Source organism: Pelodiscus sinensis, chromosome 7 (genome assembly GCF_052426305.1).
Source record: "Pelodiscus sinensis isolate ZL-2025 chromosome 7, ASM5242630v1, whole genome shotgun sequence".
In the NCBI taxonomy this organism is placed as follows: domain Eukaryota; kingdom Metazoa; phylum Chordata; order Testudines; family Trionychidae; genus Pelodiscus; species Pelodiscus sinensis.
Window position 1 is genome coordinate 31425424 of NC_143058.1, and position 22448 is coordinate 31447871.

Here is a 22448-nt window from a genome sequence, read left to right on the forward strand (position 1 = left end):
TTTGTTTTCTTTTACAATGGCTTCTTCTCACTAGTGATCACTTTTTATTGGAAAACAGAAGTGGAAAGTACTTGAAGCAGCATATTTTACTAATGCTACTGTTTGAAATAAAATTCATGTTACACAAGTTAAAAAAGAAGGCACTGTGTGAGTGTGAGAGTTTTTGAAGCATCAGTAGATAAGTGTTCTCTATATACCCATAGGTTGTGTCCAGACTCAGGGTTTTTTTCGGAAAAAGTAGCCTTTTTCCGAAAAAACTTCACCTGCATCTAGACTGCAGCCGCGTTCTTTCGAAATTAAATCGAAAGAATGCGGCTTTTCTTTTGACGGCGGTAAACCTCATTTCACAAGGAAGAACGCCTTCTTTCAAAAGAAGGCGTTCTTGAATGTAAATAGGGCTTCTTCGAAAGAGAGCATCCAGACTCACTGGGTGCTTTCTTTCGAAAAAGCAGCTTGCTTTTTCGAAAGTTCCGCGTGCAGTCTAGACGCTCTCTTTCGAAAGAGGCTCTTTCGAAAGTATCTTTCGAAAGAGGCTTGCAGTCTAGACATAGCCATAGAGTATATAGAGTCAGTGGTGGTGAAGTGCATAGTGTATGGGTGGATTGTGTCGACATCCTTCTCTAGTCAAATGGTTTAAACCATACGAGAGAAGAGAGACTTGTATTATGACAGGAACCAGTTTAATTGTCAAGTAACTTATTTTAAAAAAATTAGAGAAGTGTAGAATCAAAAGGAAATTTGACCCACAGAACATATCAAACACAATCTAATTCTCATTCACAGTTTTTAAGGACTGAATAACTGTACCACTAAGATTAGTGGCCCTACTGAAGCTGTTTAAAATTTTCCACACCATTTATCCACACAGTAGTTTTGTGACCAAAAAGCAGAAGAGATGTTTCATTTTTCTACAAAAAAACCTCTAAGTTTAAAACTACTGCAGAAATCAAATTAATACATTTCCTTAATAGAATTTTAATAATGCAGTAACAGCATGTTGTTCATATCCATATTATTACTGTGAACAAGGACTTAAAAAGAAGCAACATTACTACCCTGCTAATCATGAATGTATGCAAGAGTGACAGATAAACTTCTCTCTCTTTCCCACCCCAGTTAATACGTGCATATGCTGTGACGTAGTGGGGGTACTTGCTGGGATGTGGTGACCCCTGCTGTCTGGAGCAAGACCCAGAGGTAATGCCAAACTTGTTGAACCAGTGGCCAGACACCCCCCATGGAGAGGAACAAAGGAAGGTGGAATGCTGCCCTGGCTGGGGGGCAGGGCTGGAAGAGGGTTAGTTAGTTGCGGTCTGAGAGCATGGAGGAGAGCCTAGGGGAAGGGGCTGGAGTTTAGGGGCCCAGTCTCCCCCATCTCAAGGGGGCCTGAGGCATCCTAGCCCAGCTCTGTGACCAGATTACATCTGTGCTGTGCTGTATCCTGGAGAGGCAATAAACTTCCTCTATTCCACCGGCTGGTGCAGTCTGTTCATGCCATTTCGGGGTGCAGGAGACGGGGGACCCCCAACGCGCCATCACATATGCCTCTAGGCCTCACATGTTTTGCCAGCTTAATAAGGAAAGAATGAGGAGAATAGAGATAAGGAAGCTGGTCCCTTGGCTAACATTTCTAGCCAGCAACTATTGCAGTGATGCTTAGAAGGAACAACTAAAAGCAGAAGAAAGTTAGGAGATTATAATTCTGTATTGGCTAAGTTGGCAGGTTGTTCCCATAGGAAATTAAATGACACCCTTTTTATATGTTTTGGTGCATTTCTAAGAACACGTTCAATTAAAACTCAAATTAACTTTCAGCATCTGTGCTCCTTGCTCAGCTGTCTGAAAATGAATTGCCCTGTTCAAGCTGTCTGTGATTGACTCATGTACTGGGTCCAGAGAGCACGACTAAGAATCACAAGTTCTGGAATCTGTCCATGATGATAGAGTCTTGCTATGTGATTTAGGAAACCCACTTAACATCTCCATATTGTTCACCTGTTTATAAAGTAAGAGACACTTACATGAGCCACTGTAATTTGCAATCCTTCCATTCTAGTCATCATAAAATCACAGAATCATAGAATACTAGAGAGATCATCAAGTCCAGGACCAAGCACAATCTATAGCATCCCAGATAGATGTCTGTCTAACCTGCTTTTAAATATCTCCAGTGATGAAGATTTCACAGCCTCTTTAGTCCTTTTATTTCAGTGTTTAACCATCCTGACAGTTGTGAATTTTTTCTTAATGTCCAACCTAAACCTCCCTTGCTGATATTTTAGCCCATTACTTCTTGTCCTATCATCAGAGGCCAAGGAGAACAATTTCCCCCTTTCCCCCTCTGACACCCTTTTAGATACCTGAAAACCACTATCATGTCCCCTCTCAGTCTTCTCTTTTCCAAACTAAACAAGCCCGATTCTTTCAGCCTTGCTTCATAGCTCATGTTTTCTAGACCTTTAATCATTTTTGTTGCTCTTCTCTGGACCTTCTCCAATTTCTCCACATCTTTCTTGAAATTGATGGACACACTATACTCCAATTGAGGCCTAATCAGCGCAGAGTAGAGCAGAAGAATGACTTCTCATGTCTTGTTCACAACACTCCTGTTAATGCATCCCAGAATCATGTTTGCTTTTTTTGCAGCAGTGTTATACTGTTGACTCCTATTTAGCTTGTGGTCCACTATGACCCCTAGATCCCTTTCTGTAGTACTCCTTCCCAAACAGTCTCTTCCCATTCTGTATGTATGAAAGGATCGTTCTTTCTTAAGTGGAGTAGTTTGCATTTGTCCTTATTAAACTTCATCCTATTTACCTCAGACCATTTCTCCAGTTTGGCCAGGTCATTTTGAATTATGACCCTATCCTCCAAAGCAGTTGCAACTCCTTCTGGCTTGGTATCATCTTAAAACTTAATAAGTGTGTTAGAAGTATTATTATTGTTACATAATACACAAAACAAGATACGTGTAAAGGACATTAAGGTTGCAAAATCAAACATTCAAATTAGGAAATATCAGAGTTAAAGATTACCATTGCAGCCTTAATTCAGCTCCCCACTCTTATGAGTATGCATATGTAATATAACAGGCTGGTCTGGGCACCACTGAGAGGGTAAGATCAGTGGGAATTGCTCAAAACCAGGGCTATTTAGAGTCCAAGACTGAGGTCCTTCCTTATAAGGCACCAAACCAGTCACACAGAGCACCTCAGCTGCCACTCGGGCCAGCAAAAAACCTCACCAGCAAAACCCGTTAGACACCTCAGCCTTCCCTGTGCCACAATAAGATGGCAGGTGAGAGGTTATAAAACCAATCTCCACAACTCCAAGCAGGTTCTCCCAGTCCCAAAGGACCAGCCACAGTCCCCAGTCAATTTGTACATTGGATCTTACCCAAAAAAGCACGCTGAGCCAATCCTTTAGAAACTAAAATATAAAAGTTTATTAATAAAAAAAGAAAGAAAAGGTTAAGAGCGAGATTGTTAAAGAGAATATATTACATACATCAATCACCCAGTTCTCGATGCAGGTTCTTAGCAGAGATGTAACAAATTGTCAACTTAAAGGTTTCTGTTGTACATCTTATGTCAGGATGGGTCATCAGATCCTTCCTGGCTCTCTGGCCATAGCAGGATTAAAGACAAGATGGAGGCACCCTCATAGTACTTTTATAATCTTCTTCTCCTAAGTGCTGGTGCCTTCCAAAATGGGATGACCCACAAACCAGTTTCTTTCCTTTTTAGGCAAGGAGGCATGTGGAGTCCCCAGGTGTGTGCTTCTCAGGTGTCAATTGGTGGCACTCAGGAGCCATTGTCCATGCAGTGTCGAGCAACCACCCCTCCCAGCAGATAAAATGTAAAATATAAATACAAAGACCATATTTGTAATGTTACACACAGAGATTGTACAAATACATGAGCAGTCTAGATAGTCAGCACAGCATAAGCTTTCATTTAACACCTCACATGGCCCACTTTGAACCAAATTTGGGGCAAACACACAACAGTGGGTGCAACATTGATCTGCCTATTCACATTAAAACCCTAAGTCTAAGTCTACATTGGCATGATCTTGTGCAAATACTCTTTAATGCAAGAGTTCTTGTTGCCTGCCTACACTGGCCTCTTGCGCAAGAACAGTTGCGCAAGAGGGCTTATTCCTGAGCGGGAGCATCATAGTTCTTGCACAAGAAGCACTGATTTCACACATTAGAACATCAGTGTTCTTGCGTAAGAACTCCCCACCAGTGGAGACAGACAGCATGTTTTTGCACAAAAGCGGCTGCTTTGGCGCAAGATCGCGCCAATGTAGACATAGCCTAAAAGTTGACAGCATAATGACAGAAAAAAATGAAAGGCAAGAAAATACTTTGGATGGGAAAGTATCCAAAGAAGAATCCCACAGAGAGCTGAAGAAGGTGATGTAAAGGTTCAGGAGTTAAAGTTTGTCTTGGTATTACTTCACAAATCCAAAGCTATTGCTGAAAATAATATCTTGTTGGGAAGGCAGGTAGAAATAATATTAGAGTGAATGTTCTTCTGCAAAGTACATATGATAGGTATTATTATATTAATGGACACCATTAGATATCATGGGGGGGAAGAACTGCTTGGATTTTACATTTACATCCAGGTTATCATGTAATCTAATCTGTACATTCATTTCTAATGGCCTTGTTGTTGTGGTAATTACATATTAACAGAAGTCTTACCCCTTCAGAGCATCAAGATAATGATGTGGATCATAGGGGATGAGCTTTCTTTTGTTTTTCCCCCTCCTTACCTCAGGCCTGTTATGTAGATAAAACATTAGGAACTAAGGGAAATAAAATGTAATGGATCGAGGAACTGAGTCCACTCTTACGCCCAGCCAAGCTTTATGACTGCTGTGGCCCACTAGAGTGATATGAAGGGATTATAACATAGTAGATCAATATGCTCATTCTATTTTTTCCCTGTCTTCTGTTGTAACCTTTATTTACATTAAATGTGCAGCCTCATTGCTTCTTGTATCTTAACAGGAGATGTGGATCTGTTATATTAATATTTTTAATTATGGTATTAATAAAAAATGAACTTTAAAGGTTTAAATGTTTTTTTGTTTGTTTGTTTGACAGACTTTCCCCACCCCTTTTATCACACTGTAGAAATACGTTGCTCTTCAATGACATTCTCTGTGCAAGTCAGGTGGAATTTTAAGCATTCCGGACTGCACTAATGTAAGAGCTGCAAGTGACTTATTTTGCTTTAGAGGAATTCAGAAATATGTAGTCTTATGAATATTACATGACACCATCTTTAGTAATAGGCTTTAAATGATTTAATTTTGAAGAATTGTATAATTTACAGGAGAAAACACATGGAAAATAATTTGGCTGAAGTTTAGTAGATCCATTCTACCAACATATTAGACCTTATTCACCACTATGTTATTTCAGTGAAGTTACACCTATATAAATCTGGATTAATACAGAAGTGAATCAGGTCCACCAAGTGAAGATAAGTACCACCAAGTAAGCAGTATATTCACCCACACCCGCATAATCCATTAGCTGCTGATTTTAGATATGGAATTCCAGCAAACTGCTTACTACCAAACAAGCATTATCAACTGGAATGTGAAGTTTGTGGGGGGATTTTAAGTGCACCAACATTTGCTATAGTAAAAAACAGTTGTAATTTTGTAGTATAAGGGCTAATATTGTTGTTCAGAACACACAAAGAAAATTCATTCCCTAAATGGTTTATTTTGTGTACAGGCTCACAGTTGAAGGAAGTTGGTTATATGTTCAATTGTGCATAATCTCTCAAATTCAGCCATAATACTTATAATTGGTATTTCAGTTTAGGTACCGCGATTCTTTACATAGCATCCTGGGAATATTGTTCAGAACACAGAATCCGGGGTTGATGTGCCAGAGTTCCATTCTTGAATTTTTCACTGACTTGCTCTAAAACTTTAGGCATCGCCCTTAAGCTCTCAGTGCCCATTTACACATTTGTAACCTAGAAATGATCATACTTAACTTCCTCAGAGATTTTAAGACCTGAAAGGATCCTTAGATCATTTAGTCTGATTCTTGTTTATCACAGGCCATGGAATGTTATTTGGGCATCCCCGTATGGAGACCAATAACCTGTGTTTGAAAAAAACCCAACCCATATCTTTCAGAAAGGCCTCTAGAAATTATGGAGACTCCATCACATTCCTTGGTAGTTTGATCCAGTGTTGAATCACTTTCACTGTTGTAGAGAAGCTTAATTCATGCTTGTAAAGTTTTTTCTAGATTTTTTTATGAAAAGCACTATGAATTAAACGTACATATAGTTTATATGCTTTCATTTGCTTTATACTTTTCCATATAATAATAGAAAATATGTGATTTGTCCAATTTCCAAATAATTATTTTTCCAAAGGAGTTAAGGATGATATTTTTAATACTATAGAATCTGTGGTGACAATCCATTAGGCCATGTAATAGTTTCTCTGTCATGGTCAAGGAAACAAAACCAAATGAATGAGGGAACTGAAGCATCATATTCTGTCATCACTTATACTTATGCAACCCTGCGAGTCAGCAAATAAGGACAGAAGGCGGACTATGATATATGATCTAGTGATAGCATTTTTGCAAAGTAGTCTGTCTTCTTTATATAATTTGCAATCCCTGTTTTCCCAGAATTATATATGTATCCCTGAGTTTGCATAACCAGATCAATTTTAATGATTGTGGCTCTGAGAAAGATTGGAAGATTAATGTGGTTACTTCACCATAAGAAGACCAGTTTTAAGCTTGATTATTGGAAGTATTGAAACAACTGATCTGTTGTATACAGTCACAATAATCTATCTGGGAGTTTAGCTTCAGTTCCTAAATTCAAATCTATATGTAAAGAGAGCATTTTTTCTTTGAGTTCAATGTCTCAAACATGTATGCCACATTTAATTAGTCTTATCATGCCAACTTAATTAGGTGATGATATAAACAAGTGTCTGAGTAGTGCCCGACAGGCAAAATTGAATCTGGGACTTCTGGATCTTAGTGCATGAGCTTGAGCTATAAAGCCAGCTGGCTCTCAGCTAAGGCTGTAGAACAAACTCATTCTTATCTCTATAAGTGGTCGATGTGTCACTACACAGGACAGTGAACCACACCCAGTATGCGTGTGGGTTGCACCTGTTCATCTTGTCTGATTGAAAGTTTTTATTTTTGTTTTGTGTTCATAAAAATATATGTACAGTACTATGTGCAGCTAACATAACGGGGGAAGGGGAGGCGAGAGGTGGGGAGTGGGTAACATGCCAACTACCATACATGGAATTCCTATTCTACAGTCCCAGATGGCTTTTTCCAACTCTTTTTTCAAAAGAAAAAATGCTGTAAAATGGTCATATAATAAGGACATTCTTCTCTCTCTCTCTCCCTTTCTCTCTGCAGGTGTATAGAGAAAAGAGCAACAAAAAGTAGTTACATCATCTGCAGAGAACATTCATTCTCTACTGGGAATCAAGTGCACTTGAAAAAGCATTTTAAAAGAAATGAGAAGGGGATTATAAAATTGCATGTTTCAGAAGATAAGCCCATTTCTAACCACAGTGGCTAGAGATTTCCACCATGGGCAGGTTAGTACACAATTTTCTTCTGTAGTGCTTCTTGTGAATCATCAGATTATGGCCATTGTTGACTGTAGGACAACTAATCACATCCAGTGTATTTCCCATCTGTCTCTATTCCATCTGAGTGAGTTATCAGCCAGCACACGAAATAGGATCCAGTGAGGACAGTGGGCATCAGCCAACCACCGATGATAACAAAATGGTTATAGGATGAGGGTCATGTGGGGTCTGGGCAGGAAGTATGGTGCAGGAGCAGGCTGAGTGTGGGGGACTGGCCAGGATTCCAGCCAATGGGAGCATCAAGGAAAGCCTCCAGATAAGCAGTTTCCTGCACTGCTGTTTTCCAACTTGGGGAGAGGGGAAGAGCAGCACACGGACCTGCTTCTTTCCCCCGTGAGCTGGAGCCAACTTGTGAGGCTCGGGGGGGGGAGGGAGAAGGGAAGAGCAGCACGCGGACCTGCTTCTTTCCCCTGTGAGCTGGAGCCAACTTGTGAGGCTCGGGGGGGGGGGGGGGGAAGGGAGAGATGAGGGGAGGCTGAAGCACCTGTGTGGGCTTCCCTCTGCAAGGGGGCAAGCAAGCCCCAAGCCTGTGACCTAGCAGCAAGATGATTGCAGACCTCTGGTAGCATGTGGATCATGCTTTGAGAACCACAGGTATAGATCCATGCATAGTTATACTGGGGAGGCAGCTCTTCCGGTCACATTCTCCCTAAATGACAGAACAATTTACTTCAATATCCTTCAAAAACTTTACTGAATAAGTTTAAGTATCTTCAGAGTCCATTGTATTTAATGCAGCATGTATATATTCTTGTACTATTGCAGGTAACTTCTCTAGGGGAGAAATGTGGCCAAAGTAATGGGAAGTGTTACGAGCTTCAAAAGACTATTTTAATTAATGTGCCAGACACCAAAGAACAATGTTAAGGAAATACTTGGGGGAGGGGGGAGGGGAATGCAAATTCTCACATTTTAAAGCAGTATCCTGCACAGAAAACCATTGTCTGCTGATTAGCTGTTCTGGAGGAAATCTGCATAAAGGAGAGATTCATGTATCTCCTTGCTCTAAGCAAAAGCTGTTACCAGCTGATAACCACAGAAGAACCTTGAGTGGACTGAAGGATCTCTCCCAGTGATAGTGATCTCTCATAATTGTAGTGATCTCAGCTGGTGATCTTCTGGGGATAGAGGGAAGGGGATCAAGGGTTCTTGTTTCCATTATCATATTGCTGGTATGAGGGAAGGCTTCCAGAACTATTCTTCCTTCAGTCCCTTTTCTTTGTCTCAATTCCTGTATCCTCTTCTCTGTCTCCACCCTTTGGGTACGTCTAGACTACAGGGTTTTGTCGACAGAAGTTTTGTCAACAGATACTTTCGACAAAGCTTCTGTCAACAAAGAGCGTCTAGACTACATTCAGTTCTGTCGACAAAGCAAGCTGCTTTGTTGACAAAACTCTGTAGTCTAGACACAACCCTACATGCAATAACACCTTCTGTCGACAGAACTCTGTCGACAGAAGGCGTTATGCCTCGTAAAATGAGGTTTACCAGCGTCAAAACTGCTGAATTCTGTCGATGTTATGTCGACAGAACTCAGTGGTAGTGTAGACGCAGGTATAGTTTTGTCGACAAAAATCCACTTTTGTCGACAAAACTGTAGTCTAGACACACCCTTTCTCTTTCCTTTTCCTACACAGAGGGAGATTGTGTAGCAAGGAAGAAAGACAGAATGAAGAGGCAGAGGACGAGGTTGGGAATGAGGGTGAGAGGAAGAGTTAACAAATGTGGAGTGTAGAATGAGTGAGCAGAGGGGGGGGGGGGAATGAATGCACTTATATGGAATGGAGGATGCACAGGACTAAAAGGGAAAGAATTGGAGTGGATGAAATTGTGCTTCATGGATTTAAACTTAAGTTCTTGCTAATCTTTCATTCCAGCTCACAGGAAAGAAGAAAACAGAGGCCATGTTGCCCTGACTCCATTTTCTTCTGTGCTTCACTCTCTGACCCCCTCCCCCCTCTCTGATTCCATCCAGGATAATTTTAAACATGCAAAATTTGACATTTTAACATTCATTTTCTATATCAAATGCTCATAAGAAGTCACCTCTGCCATCTCCAGATACCAATCCTTAATTATAGGAAAAGTACCACTCTAGACCTCCAAGATTGAGATAAAAAGCAATGAAAATCCATCATTTAGCTGAATCTAATAGTGCTGAAAAAATGGTAAGAATACCTGCTATAAAGTGGAAGTTTATAATCCAATTATTTTTATATTATGTTAATTGTTTCCTTTGGGGCGTGATCCAGTAATATTAGGTTGCTGCATGATCTCCAGCAAAAGCATTCTTATTTAGTCCACATTTATACCTAGAGGGAGGAATTCAAGATGTTTGGAAGATTTGGAATTTATATTAGTGTCTGTTTAATATGATTATTTGTTGTTAGTGCTCTTTGTGCCACTCTGGTGGGGTGAAGAACAGCTGGTCCCTGAGTTTCAAACAGTCGAGTTACGACTGTTCGCATTCATGACCAAAGCTCCCATGGAGAAGTCATAAAGGCGGTCTCCGAGTTACGAATGCAACCCATGTTTACGAACAGCACGGTCGCTATGTAACTCAATGGGGTCTGAGTTACAAACAGATCGAGTTACAGCCAGGTGTTTGGTCCGTAACTTGTTCGTAACTCGGGGAGAGGCTGTACATTCCAGCTGCTCAAAGGGTGTATCTAAGGAATGAAAAGCGAGCAGGTAGGGAGGGGAGCGGAGTGGGGCTTTGACTAGTATAAAGGCTTTAGACCATCTCTCTTTTCTCACAATGGGAAATGCTGAGGTCAGGGAGGTTGTGACTAGAACATTCTATATTCCAGAGATGCCCAATGATGTAACAGCCCCTTGAGAACTATTAAGAGACAATGCAATTTGAAATAATCCTAGTGCTTGTGTAAGTTATATAGAGAGACAAACTGGCACATAGCTGTCCCCTGAATCAGGGTGGAAAAACACTCCCTTTCCCCAATCCTCTTCCAATATGCTGAGTGTTGTTCTGATGTACCTGAGGATTCAACCTGGTGTTTTCATTGAGCTGATATCTGCAGTGAATAAATAATAATCTGTGACATCAACAACCCAACTTTTAATTCATTTTACCTTTGCCCTCCATTGCATCCCCTGCAACTAGGAACAGGTAAATAAAGCATTCTGTAAGACCGGTAGTAGCCAACCTTTCTTAGTATAGTCCAAGTCACTCTAGAGTCAATAAACAAACTTCTTCCTTGTCACAACCTGATCTAATCTCCTCTCTGCATAGACCTGATCCCAGCTCCCATGTATTTCTCAGACCTCCTGGGTCTCAGAAGAGATTAGTTGCTGTACCTAGTTCTGGGTCTCCAAGGCCCCTTCAACATGCAAAACCGATATCTGACATTCTTCTTGGGCAGTGGGACTCCATTATCTGGCCACTTAAACTGTTTTTGGAATATAATCAGCCCATCAGAGTCCCTAATTGCTTTGACATATTTCCCAAGAGTCCATTTGAATGTAGGACCCATGGTTTTTAGTTAACCCACGCAGGAACAATTTGGCAGGAAAACAGGGAAGTCTGTGTTAACACAGGAGCCTCTGAACTAGAGATACTTTACTTTTAACACACAGAGAGTTGCAATGTTTGACACACAATGAAAATCTTGAATGCAGCTCCCATGTCTTCGCTCAATTTGCTTACATCAGGCAGCTCTTCCAGTCCTGTTAGTTGTGTCTTTTTGCATGTGTAATTGCTCTGGCTCAGATAAACACCTACCTTTCTAAATGGCATCTGTCCTCTTTTTTATCTCTGGTGCTTCAGCTAAGGAAAATACTAGGCTCCAGTCCCACTGTTAGCTTCGGTGTAGGAAGTCAAATGAAGTTAATGGCCCTATCACTAGCAAATCCATTGTTCCAGTAGGGAACAGTCATTCAGTGTTGAGGGGTTTTGATGGGTCTACTGTAGATTCTTGGACAACTATAGTCCAACTATAAAATGATGCTCTAATCCACATAATAGTTTGAGTCACAGGAAGTTATAATACAATTGACAGTCCTGAAACAAACTTGGTTTCAGGATTTGATGCTGTCATACCTCCTATCTGTCATACATAGTACTTATTTTAAGGTACAACAATATAAAGCATACAAAAATTAACAAAAGATTATTTCTGCTGGTCCAGATACTAATACCTACATGCACCCTGAGTAGTATGTTACTGCTCAAGTGGTTACATTAAATGGTATTATTTAAAGACTAGGGTGCAACTAAGTGGGGATCTGATATTCTAGCTGCATTATTCCCATCAAAAGTAAGTTGCTCACTAGTGGAATCCACAGACGTATTCACTATTAAGATATTCTCAGATATTGTCATTCTCTACTTTGTTAGCTTGTTTTCTTCCAGTGCACTTACTCCTTCTCTTCTTCCTCCATGCCCAAGACCTGCCAAACACACAAACTGCCTACACTTGGAGCAAGGGATATGGTTCCCAACTGGAGGAGACACATTCCTGCTAATCTGGCTAAAAACAGAACATAGCAGTCATCAGTGGGAGGGGCTAGTTGCCCCAAGTATGTGCCTATGATCTCACATAGAGTTATATTCGGGACAGCTACTGTCTCCCGCTTCCACAGCTACACTCCATTTTTAGCAAGTTAGCTCCATCAGAGCTAGCATGGGTATGTCTCCTCATATCTGAGGCATACTCAAATATATATGCCTCACTTCCCCATTCAGCAGGGAAGACAGTGTGTACCAACTGTACAGTTATAGTCAGTGTAAGATGCAGCTTCTTCTCTTTCTATTGTATTTGTCCTTTTACAGTCTTCTTGTTAATAACCCAGTCTGTCTGCCTGGCCTAATCACCACTGAATCAGCCTTGCTGAAAGCAGACACTCCTGTCAACTAGCCACAGAGAGACCTTTAGCCAAAGACCAGTTTAGTAGTATGTCAGGCCCAGTGTGACATTTAATTCTTTTAAACACATTGTAATCCATTCTGAAGATTTACTCCCTCCCCCCTCCCACATCAAAAGCAACCCTAGTGACTCTTTGCTGATACAGAAAAGAAGAGGAATGTGTTAGACAAGTGGAAAGGAAAGAAAAGACTATGCTTGCCTATGCTCTGTTCTCCTCATCCTATTCCTTCTTTTTTAAAGCAATTACATAACAAACGCCTAACCCTATAACCTTAATATACTTCTCTGCCTTTCTGGAGGATACAATAATCACTGTTTTATATTTTCCTGTATGGGTTACTGCAGGCACACACTTCAGAAGTAGTATGGCAAAATAGACTTATTTGCTCACACTATTTAAAAAAATAAACCAACTAAACAAAATAAATTGGCTATTAAACATGAAAGGTCAAAAATAGATGTTGTGTAAACCCTTTATGATTTCTCAGGTCTTTCCCCAAACAGTTTGCCCACAGAAACTGAGACAATGCTACTAGATTCAGATAGAAAACAATATCCATTTGATTCACAATGACCCATCACCAATTTTGTCCTGGACACAATGGAAGTGTGCCAGGGAAACCATCAGGAAAGACAAGATGGGGACAGATCCATCTAGTCCTGGGAACAGAACTTTCAGTGTTAGTAAAAATGAAATTTCTTCTCAAATATGATTTTGATTTGAAATGACAATGTAATTTTAAAGGCATCATGTAGACAGTTCACAATTTAGTCTCAGAGGGGTAGCGATCTTAGCCTGTAACTCAAAAAAACCTTAAAAAACAAGTGGCCCTCTAGCACCATACAGACTAACCCGAAAATATAGCTAGTATCATGAGCTTTTGTGGGCACAACCCACTTCTTCAGATGACAAATATGAAGAAGTGGGTTGTACCCACAGAAACTCATGATACTAGCTATATTTTTGTTACTCTCTAGTGGCATGTCTACACTAGGAAATTATTTCAAAATAATTAAAATTGACATAATTCTCAATTTAACAAAATCAAAATAGCATGTCCCCACTATGGGGGAACATCAACATTAGTTAGAATTATTCTGAAATAGTGTGTCCACACTGATTGGAGCCTGCCTCAGACTTAGAGCCCCCAGAAGTACTCTGGGGAGGGCACCAGGGGGATAGATACTTCCTGGGGCTGTTTGGTCAGGTGAACTGTGACTTGTGCTTTCAGGGGTTACTCTGTATGGCCGCATCTCTCACACCATTCCTCCACTGCCTCTCCCCTTGTGAGACACGAAAGTGACACAGTGTGCTCTGGTTGCCCTTGCAGCAGCCATAGCACTCACACCATAGAGCCAGAGGTGCTGCAAAGCAGTGTTAAACTCATGGGCCTCATGCTGCACCTCATGGCGCAATACTTCCAGACTGCTCACATGTTGCTCCAGCAGGCCAAAGACCAGTACCTGCAGGACAAACCGCAGCATGGATCATAGGCCCTGCTCACCCAGGTCCTGGTGCTCCTGCTGCTGTGCATACCCCTCAAGCATCTGCACACTGCAGAATGCCAGTTCTGGCAGCAGATGAGCTCACACTGGTGGGACCGCATCATCCTGCAGATATGGGACAACCAAAAGTGGCTGCAGAACTTCTTTCTTTGGGCCTGTTGTGCATTCCACAACCTTTGCAAAAGCAAGGGGAAGATTTTTCTGCCAGGTGTGGGGCAGAGGCTAATCATCTAGCCAGGGCATTAGAGCAGCCGGACACCAGTGCCATATGAAGAGCACATTAAGGGGTTGAGCTCATCAGAGGCCTTGAGGGAGAGTTTTGTGCAAGGCCAGTTGTGAGACTCTCCCCTGTGCCTCTCCACAAGGAGTCCCTGCATTCCCTTTGTGTGCCTTTCCCCCCCACACCTCTCCCTTCCCTGGCCCTCAGTTTCTATCTTCCATCCCTACCCTGCAGAGCAAATAATAAATACATTTTTTTTTAAACAGGACTGTTTATTGGGGGTATACACAGCAGGGGAGGGACTGGATGGGTGAGGGGAGAGAATGGGGGTGCAGGGACAAGCAGGGACAAGAGAATGGCACGGCCCAGGAACAAAAAGGCATGGGAAGGTGCCAGCCAGGCCAGGAGCCTGCAGGTGGGGCAGGGGGGTGGGGCAGCTTGGCTTTCTTCTGTGTCCTGCACACACCAGATCCAGCACTGACAGCATCGTGCAGAGAGAGATCTTCTATCCCTGCCTGCTGGAGGGGGCGAGAGGTGTCGGGGGAGGTGTGTGTGAGTGGCAGACATGTCTTACTAGAGTGAGTGCTATTGGGGTCCCCTTCTTTTCCTCCCCACAGCAGTTACCCATGCCGGGGATCAGTCTCCTCCACATCACCAACCTTCACCAAGAGCGAATGCTGCCTGAGTGCAGGCATGACCCTGTGCCATGTGTGTGCTTCCATGACCCCAAACTCCTTAGTGGTGGCTTGTTATGGGAAAGTGTCCCACCACGGAGGCCAGAATAAGACAGGCCTCTCCAGGAACCTTGTGAGAAGGACTGAGGGGCTCCTGTGCGAGAGTGCAGTGGAGCTAAGTGCTCCGGATTGGTGCTCTATGTATATCCACTTGCAAAGGCTGTTGTGAGGCCCCCAGGCTGAATAGGCTGAGAGAGCAAGTCCTGGCTGGCAGGCATCGTTGCCTGGTTGGCCGCCGCCTCCTTCTCCTTCTTATCTGCCACCTCGCCCTCCTGGAGGCTGCCATCAGGCATGTCCTGGATAAACTCCATGACATTCGGGGGGAGGTGACTGCATCCAGCTGTTTATAAAAGCAGCAGCTGTGTGGTGCCACCCCAGAGCGTCCACTCTGCTCCCTGGCCTTGTGGTAGGCCTGTTGGAGTTCTTGAATCTTAATCTGGCACTGGTTGAGTGTCTAGGTGTGGCCTTTCTCAGACAAGCTGGTGGTGATCCAGCCGTAGACCTTTTGTATTTTGCTTCCTAGTGCAGAGATCTTGGAGGTTTGTCTTTTCCCCCAGACCTTGATGAGATCCAGGATCTCCACACCAATCGAGACCAGAACTCTCCTGCCAGTGGCAGCTAAGGGAGCAGCAGGAGTGCTGGCAGCTATGGGAGGCTCTGAGGGAGCATTGGGGTTGCTCATGGCTCCTTTGCTTGCTCCTGTCACATGTGGTTCTCAGTACTCTCCAACGTAGCACAAGCCCTTCTTCTGCTGCCAGGAGTTTTAAGCTCCTCAGAAGAAGGGGAGCAGTAGAAAAGCCAGTTGTGGCCAGAGCAGTCAGAGCTGCAGCTGTGAGAGGCCTCCGGAGGCCAATTATTTTGAATTAGCAGCACCAGAGTGTCCACACTAATGCTATTTCAAAATAACTTTCAAAATTAATGTTATTCCCCAAGGAAAGCAGAAGTACAGATTTTCAAATAACCGTTATTATTTCGAAATAATGGGCTTGGTAGTGTGGACGCTTCACTTATAAATTTGACCTAAAGGGGGTTATTTCGAAGGAACTACGCTACCACCAGGCCTATGGTACTACAGGGCCACTCATTGTTTTTTTTAAAGTTTTTTTCCCCAATGATTTAGGTTTTTAAAGATATTTAAGAATACAGTTCACTTTTCTTTATGGAACAGTATTTGACTGGCACAATGATGCTATATTAGTTCATTATACTGTAATTATTTCTGGTATAGCTGTTGTCTGCCCTTGGAATCAGCCAAGGAACAAGCCCAGACAAAGGGTGAACTTGAGCAGCACCAAAGCTTGTTTATTAATACAGATTCTTTATGATATGGCAATACTCATACACACACATCACGTTCATGATGACAGTTTGGAGGTAGGCTGCAGGCAGCAAGAATTAGTTTCAATTTCACAGGCGGCTGAGACTGGCCAGCCCACAGCTTCCCCAGAGATCGGCCACAAGGCGACACGAGAGTCCTCAAAGTCCCTTCAGATTCTCAAGAGGGCTCTACTGCTTCTAGTTCAGTCTCAGGTTTGGCATGCTGTTACATCTTTCTGAGGGAAGACCCCACCTGGCCACCTGTTACATCCATTTATGCACTTCCTTACAGACATAAGAGGTATTGCATGCTGTTCTGCCTCATGATTGGCAGTTCTCACTCACACTTCCTCATGCACTCAAACATATTCATAAGTAGGAATACAATTGATCTTATTAAGGCAATGTGATTTTAACACTCATGTAACATTATTGGAGACTTTCTGGACAGGAACTCTTTAGACCACAGCTATTCAAAATTATAGAAACTTTGTTCAAACTGAAGCTGAAAGGGCAGATAGGAGGGGTGGGGGGATGGCACATTCAGTTATAATAGCAGTTGGTAGAAAAGCATTAAACCCATACACTTTATACTTATTTCTCTTCTTCACAGAAGTTGTGTGATTATATATTTCCCTATAATATAATGTGTACATATTTATATCAAAGTATTACCATTTATATTGTTTCCATTTTAGTAATTATTGTACTCTAACAGAACCTTAAATTCTAGACACTTGACACTGCAAAGATATACTACAATTAATTAATTGTGTGAACTGATCTGTCTAGCCACAGTAAAAGGTTGTCTAAATTATAAAGATAGAAAATTGACTGTTTTGATATTTCATAAATATCAAAGTAAAGTTAAAACAGTTATATAAATTGTAATCATTCAGGGAATCCATGTGACTGTATATACACTGCGGTTCACAATGGGATTTCCATTTGATGAGATTCTCTGAAAAACTGCATATTCTAGAGCATCACGTTAATTCTGGGTTGTGTCAGTTAAATTTAAGTTTTGGAAGTTCAGGAAGCAGAAAAATACCACATTATTCCACACTAAGTAATGGTGATCATTCCTTCCATCAATTACTGTACTACTTTAAAAGTGAAAAGATCTGAAATTAATCTGATCCCATGGATCAGAAATTGATGAGCTAGCATACTGATTTCTTAAATGTTATTCCACATTGGCAATTCCAACTTTATAGATTCCTACTGTGATAATATCTCATAGGTCCTATGACAGTATCATAGGAAAAACAGTGCAGTAAAACTAGAATACATTATTATGGTTTACTCATTAGTGTAGGCAACTGGAGAAAAAAAGTTACTAGTGCAATAACATTTCCTTTGAAAAATTGTACTACTCTCATCAATAGAGGCTATCAAGAAGTAAAATATTAACAAATAAGTTTATCCTCTAAAGAATTTTTTTAAAAGCAGCTTTTCATAATCCTAGAACATTACTATTAAAGTCTCATCCTATTTACTACATTTCCAACAAGCAGTGGACATTGTTTTCCAAAGGTTGCTATTCTCTATATTGTTATCTTCTGGAGGGGACAGTTGTTTTCTAAATTTGTGAGCTTCAATTTTCAAACTATAGTTTTAAATTATTCAACATTGCTTTCCACACATTTTTAACAGTGCTACAGATCTAAATGCACTTTCAATTCTATTTCACTTAACAAATAGAAGATTAAGGTGCTTTCTTCAAAAATATATTTAGAAAATATTTGGGGGATGTATTGTTGCCTGGGCTACCCAGGAGACCAGATTAGATAATGGCAATAGTGCTGTTGGAGCTTATCATCCATAATGCAGGGTTGAGGAACCTTTTTTGGGTCAGGGCTACTGACCCACAGAAAAATCTGTTGGGGGGCCACACACAAGTGAGAAGCAAAAAAACCAAAAACCAAATATTCACCACCACCACTACCACCACCACCAAACTTTGCTGATATGACCAGTGTTCCCTCTAAACTGTGCAGCATCGTTTCACGGGTGTTTAATCTGCTGTGTAGCGTAGAAGGAACACGGGACATGACCCCCCACTGAGAAGCAGAAAAGAGAGGCACTTCACGCATGCAACTCAGGGATCCAGAGTTCCGCTTGAGCGCCAGCCCTGGGGGTGGGGCATCAAGAGCAGGACCTCCTGCCAGGGCCAGCTGAACTCTTCTGGCTGCCCAAGGCTAGCACATTTTATGGAGCTCCTCTGGACTCTGGGGTGGGGCCGTTATGAGGGATTCAGTATGAGTGAGGAGGCTGCCAGGGAGTGAGCTGGGAATGGAGATGTGGGATCTGGGCAGGAAGTTGGTTGTGGGAGCAGGCAGGGGATTGGAGCGCTTACCTGGCACTGCTCCTGTTTGAGGGGATGGCACAGGTGGCTTCGCACTGCCTTATGCTTTCAGCCACTGACCCTCCCCCCATGCACTGCTCCTTTGGCCATGATTCTCAGTCAATAGGAATGATTGGGGTGTAGCCTGCAGGCGAACAAAAAGGCTTCCATGTGCTGCTATTTCCCCAGACAGCCATACTGCATCACACCAAAAGTCTATCTGGCCCACTATCCTCTCTTCCAATGTGGCCAATGCCTGATGACCCGGAGGGAGTGAACAGAACAAATAATCATCAAGTGACCCCTCTCCTGTCATCCATTTCCAGCCTCTGACAAACAGAGGCTAGGGACACCATTCTTACCTGTCCTGGATAATAGCCATTGATGGGCCTAATCTCCATGAATTTATCTAGTTCTTTTTTGAATCCTGTTAAAGTCCTGGTCTTCACCAGGCAAGGAGTTCCACAGGTTGACTGTGAGCTGCCTTAAGAAAAACTACCTTTTGTTTGTTTTAAACCTGCTACGTATTGATTTCATTTGGTGACCCCTAGTTCTTATGTCACAAGTAAATAACTTTTACTTGTTCACTTTTTACACACCAGTCATGATTTTATAGACCTCTATCATATCCCTCCTTAGTCTCCTCTTTTCTAAACTGAAAAGTTCCAGTCTTTTTAATGTCTCTTCATATGGGACCCATTCTAAAACCCTAATCACATTTTTGTTGCCCTTTCTCAACCTTTTCCAATGTCAGTATATCTTTTTTGAGATGAGGCAACCACATCTGTACACAATATTCAAGATGTGGGTGTACCATGACTTTATATGAAAGTAATAAGATGTTCTCTGTCTTATTTTCTATCTCTATAATGATTCCTAACATTCAGTTTGCTTTTCTGATTGCTGCTGCACACTGAGTGGATGATTAAGATAACTATCCACAATGATTCCAAGATTTCTCTTGTGAGTAGTTATAGCTAAATTAGTCCCCATCATTTTGTATGTATAGTTGGCATTATTTTTTCCAATGTGCATTACTTTACATTTATCAACATTAAAATTCATTTGCCATTTTGTTGCCCAATCACTTACTGTTGTGAGATCTTTTTGTAGCTCTTCACAGTCTGCTTTGGTCTTAACTACCTTGAGCAGTTTAGTATCATCTACAAATTTTGCCACCTCACTATTTACTGTTTATCCCTTTCTCCAGATCATTTATAAATAGGTTGAGTAGGACTGGTCCCAGTACAGACTGTTGCAGGACACCATTCTGAAAACTTACTGTTTATTACTTACCCTTTGTTTCCTGTCTTTTAACCAGTTATCCATCCATGAGAGGACCTTCTTTCTTATCCCATGACAACTTACTTTACTTAAGAGCCTTTGGTGAGGCTTTAGTGAGGGATCTTGTCAAAGGCTTTCTGGAAATCTAAGTACACTGTATTCAGTGTTTCCACCTTGTCCACATGTTTGTTGACCCCCTCAAAGAACTCTAGGGGTACGTCTACACTGCAAAGTTAATTTGAACTAACGACTGTTGGTTCGAATTAACTTTAATAGGGGCAACACATACAAACTGCTAGTTCGAATTTAAATCAAACTAGCAGAGCACTTAATTTGAACTAGGTAAACATTCTACGAGGAGTAACGCCTAGTTCGAATTAAGGGCTGTATAGCCACTTAATTCGAACTAGTGGTGGCCACTCTAGGCCACACTAAGGAAAATCTTCTGCCCCCCTCCCGGCCCTGGAACCCTTAAAGGGGCACGGTCTGGCTACAGTGCTTGTGCCAGTTGCAAGCCTGCCAGCACTCAGCCAGCAGACCCTGCACCTGGCACAGCATGAGCCAGCCACCTGCTGCCACCCCGCCCTCCGCCTCTTCCCAGGACCAGGCTCACAGGAGCCTGCCCAGGGCTGCAAGAGGCGGGCGCCTGCCTGGCCTAGTGTGGAGAACGTGGACCTCATCGAGATTTGGGGGGAGGCCTCCAACGTCCATAATCTCTGCACTAGGCACAGGAAAGCGGCTGTCTAGGGCAGAATAGCTGCCAGCCTGGCCACCAAAGGCCACATGCGAACCCAGGTGCAGGTTTCCATGAAAATCAAGTTGTTCCAGTGAAACCCCTTACCTTGAGCTTAGAACATAAGAATGGCCGTACTGGGTCAGACCAAAGGTCCATCTAGCCCAGTATCCTGTCTGCCAACAGTGGCCAGCACCAGGTACCCCAGAGAAGATGGATCAAAGACAATGACCAAGCGATTTGTCTCATGCCATCCATCTCCAGCCTTCCACAAACAGAGGCCAGGGACACCATTCCTACCCCCTGGCTAATAGCACTCCATGGACCCAACCTCCATGAATTTATCTAACTTCTCTTTAAACTCTGTTATAGTTCTAGCCTTCACAGCCTCCTGTGGCAAGAAGTTCCACGGGTTGACTATGCGCTGTGTGAAGAACTTTCTTTTATTAGATTTAAGCCTGCTGTGATGTGCCGAGTGTGGGCACTCAGGGCACTCCAAGACAGGACTGCTTTGCTGTCCCTCATTGAGTTAGACAAGCAAGCGGGGAACCCTAAAAACTGTCTGTCCGGGGTGGGGGTTGGGTCCCTTTAAGCACAGTCCTTGACTAGCCTGAGGCAGCAGCTCCACACTCTATGTCTTAACCTGATGCCCTTCTGGCACTGGTTCCGGCCAGCCTTAACTTCGGTTCAGGGTCCACTCGATGTGGACATGCTATTTCGAATTAGCAAAACTCTAATTTGAATTAGTTTTTAGGTCTAGATGCACTAGTTCGAATTAGCTTATTTTGAATTAACTAATTTGAATTAAGTTAGTTCGAATTAGAGCTGTAGTGTAGACATACCCTTGTAGATTAGTAAGGCATGATTTCCCTTTACAGAAGCCATGTTGACTTTTCCTCAACAAATTATGTTAATCTAATCTATGTATCTGACAAGTTTATCCTTTACTATAGTTTCAACGAATTTTCCTCTCCTCTTATGGGTTCCAGAACCAACTGCTCCAAGAAGCAGTCATTTAAGGTATCAAGAAATTTTATCTCTGCATCCCATCCTGTCCTTCCCATATATTTTGTACTCTGGTATTATTGTGTCCCATTGATTGTCCTCATTCCACCAAGTTTCTGTGATGTCTGTTATATCAATGTCTACATTTAATAGGAGGCACTCTAGCGCATCCATCTGATTTTTTAGACTTCTAGCATTGTTGTATAAACACTTTAAAATTTGTCACTATTTAGCTGTCTGCCATTTCCTGATTTGTTTGAATGGCATGATTATTAATTTGATTGTTTCTCATCTGATCTTAGCCATATTTTATCATCTTCAATCCTCTCCTCCTTACTAGAACATAGAGAATCTTTATTAATAGACTCTTTCCTAAGAGATGTCTTTGTCAATCCATGTGCTACTCCACGCCTGTTGGCTTTCCCCCCATCCCTTAGTTTAAAAACTACTCTACTTCCATTTTAATGTTAAGTGCCAGCAGTCTGGTTCCACTTTGGTTTAGGTGGAGCCCATCCTTCTTGTATAGGCTCCCCCTTTCTCAAAAGTATCCCAAGTTCCTAATGCATCTCCTCCCTACAAAATCGTCTCATCCATGAATTAAACTCTGAAGTTCTGCCTGCCTATCTGGCCCTGCGCATTTCAGAGAATGCTACCATAGAAGTTCTGGATTTCAATCTCTTTCTTTTGCCTAAAAGACTAATTCTCAGGTCTGACACTGGGTTCTCTGAGTACCAAGCCA

The 22448-nt window shown here is 42.1% G+C and overlaps 1 long non-coding RNA gene across 1 annotated transcript in view; it reads left to right on the forward strand.

The window, feature by feature from the left end:
* Positions 1 to 10935, forward strand: part of LOC142830294 (uncharacterized) — a 38114-nt gene extending 27179 nt beyond the window's left edge. Inside the window, exons 3-4 of the long non-coding RNA XR_012905448.2 lie at positions 7442 to 7626; positions 9558 to 10935. This is a non-coding gene — a long non-coding RNA (uncharacterized LOC142830294). The remainder of the gene's footprint in view (positions 1 to 7441; positions 7627 to 9557) is intronic.
* Positions 10936 to 22448: the final 11513 nt, after the last annotated feature.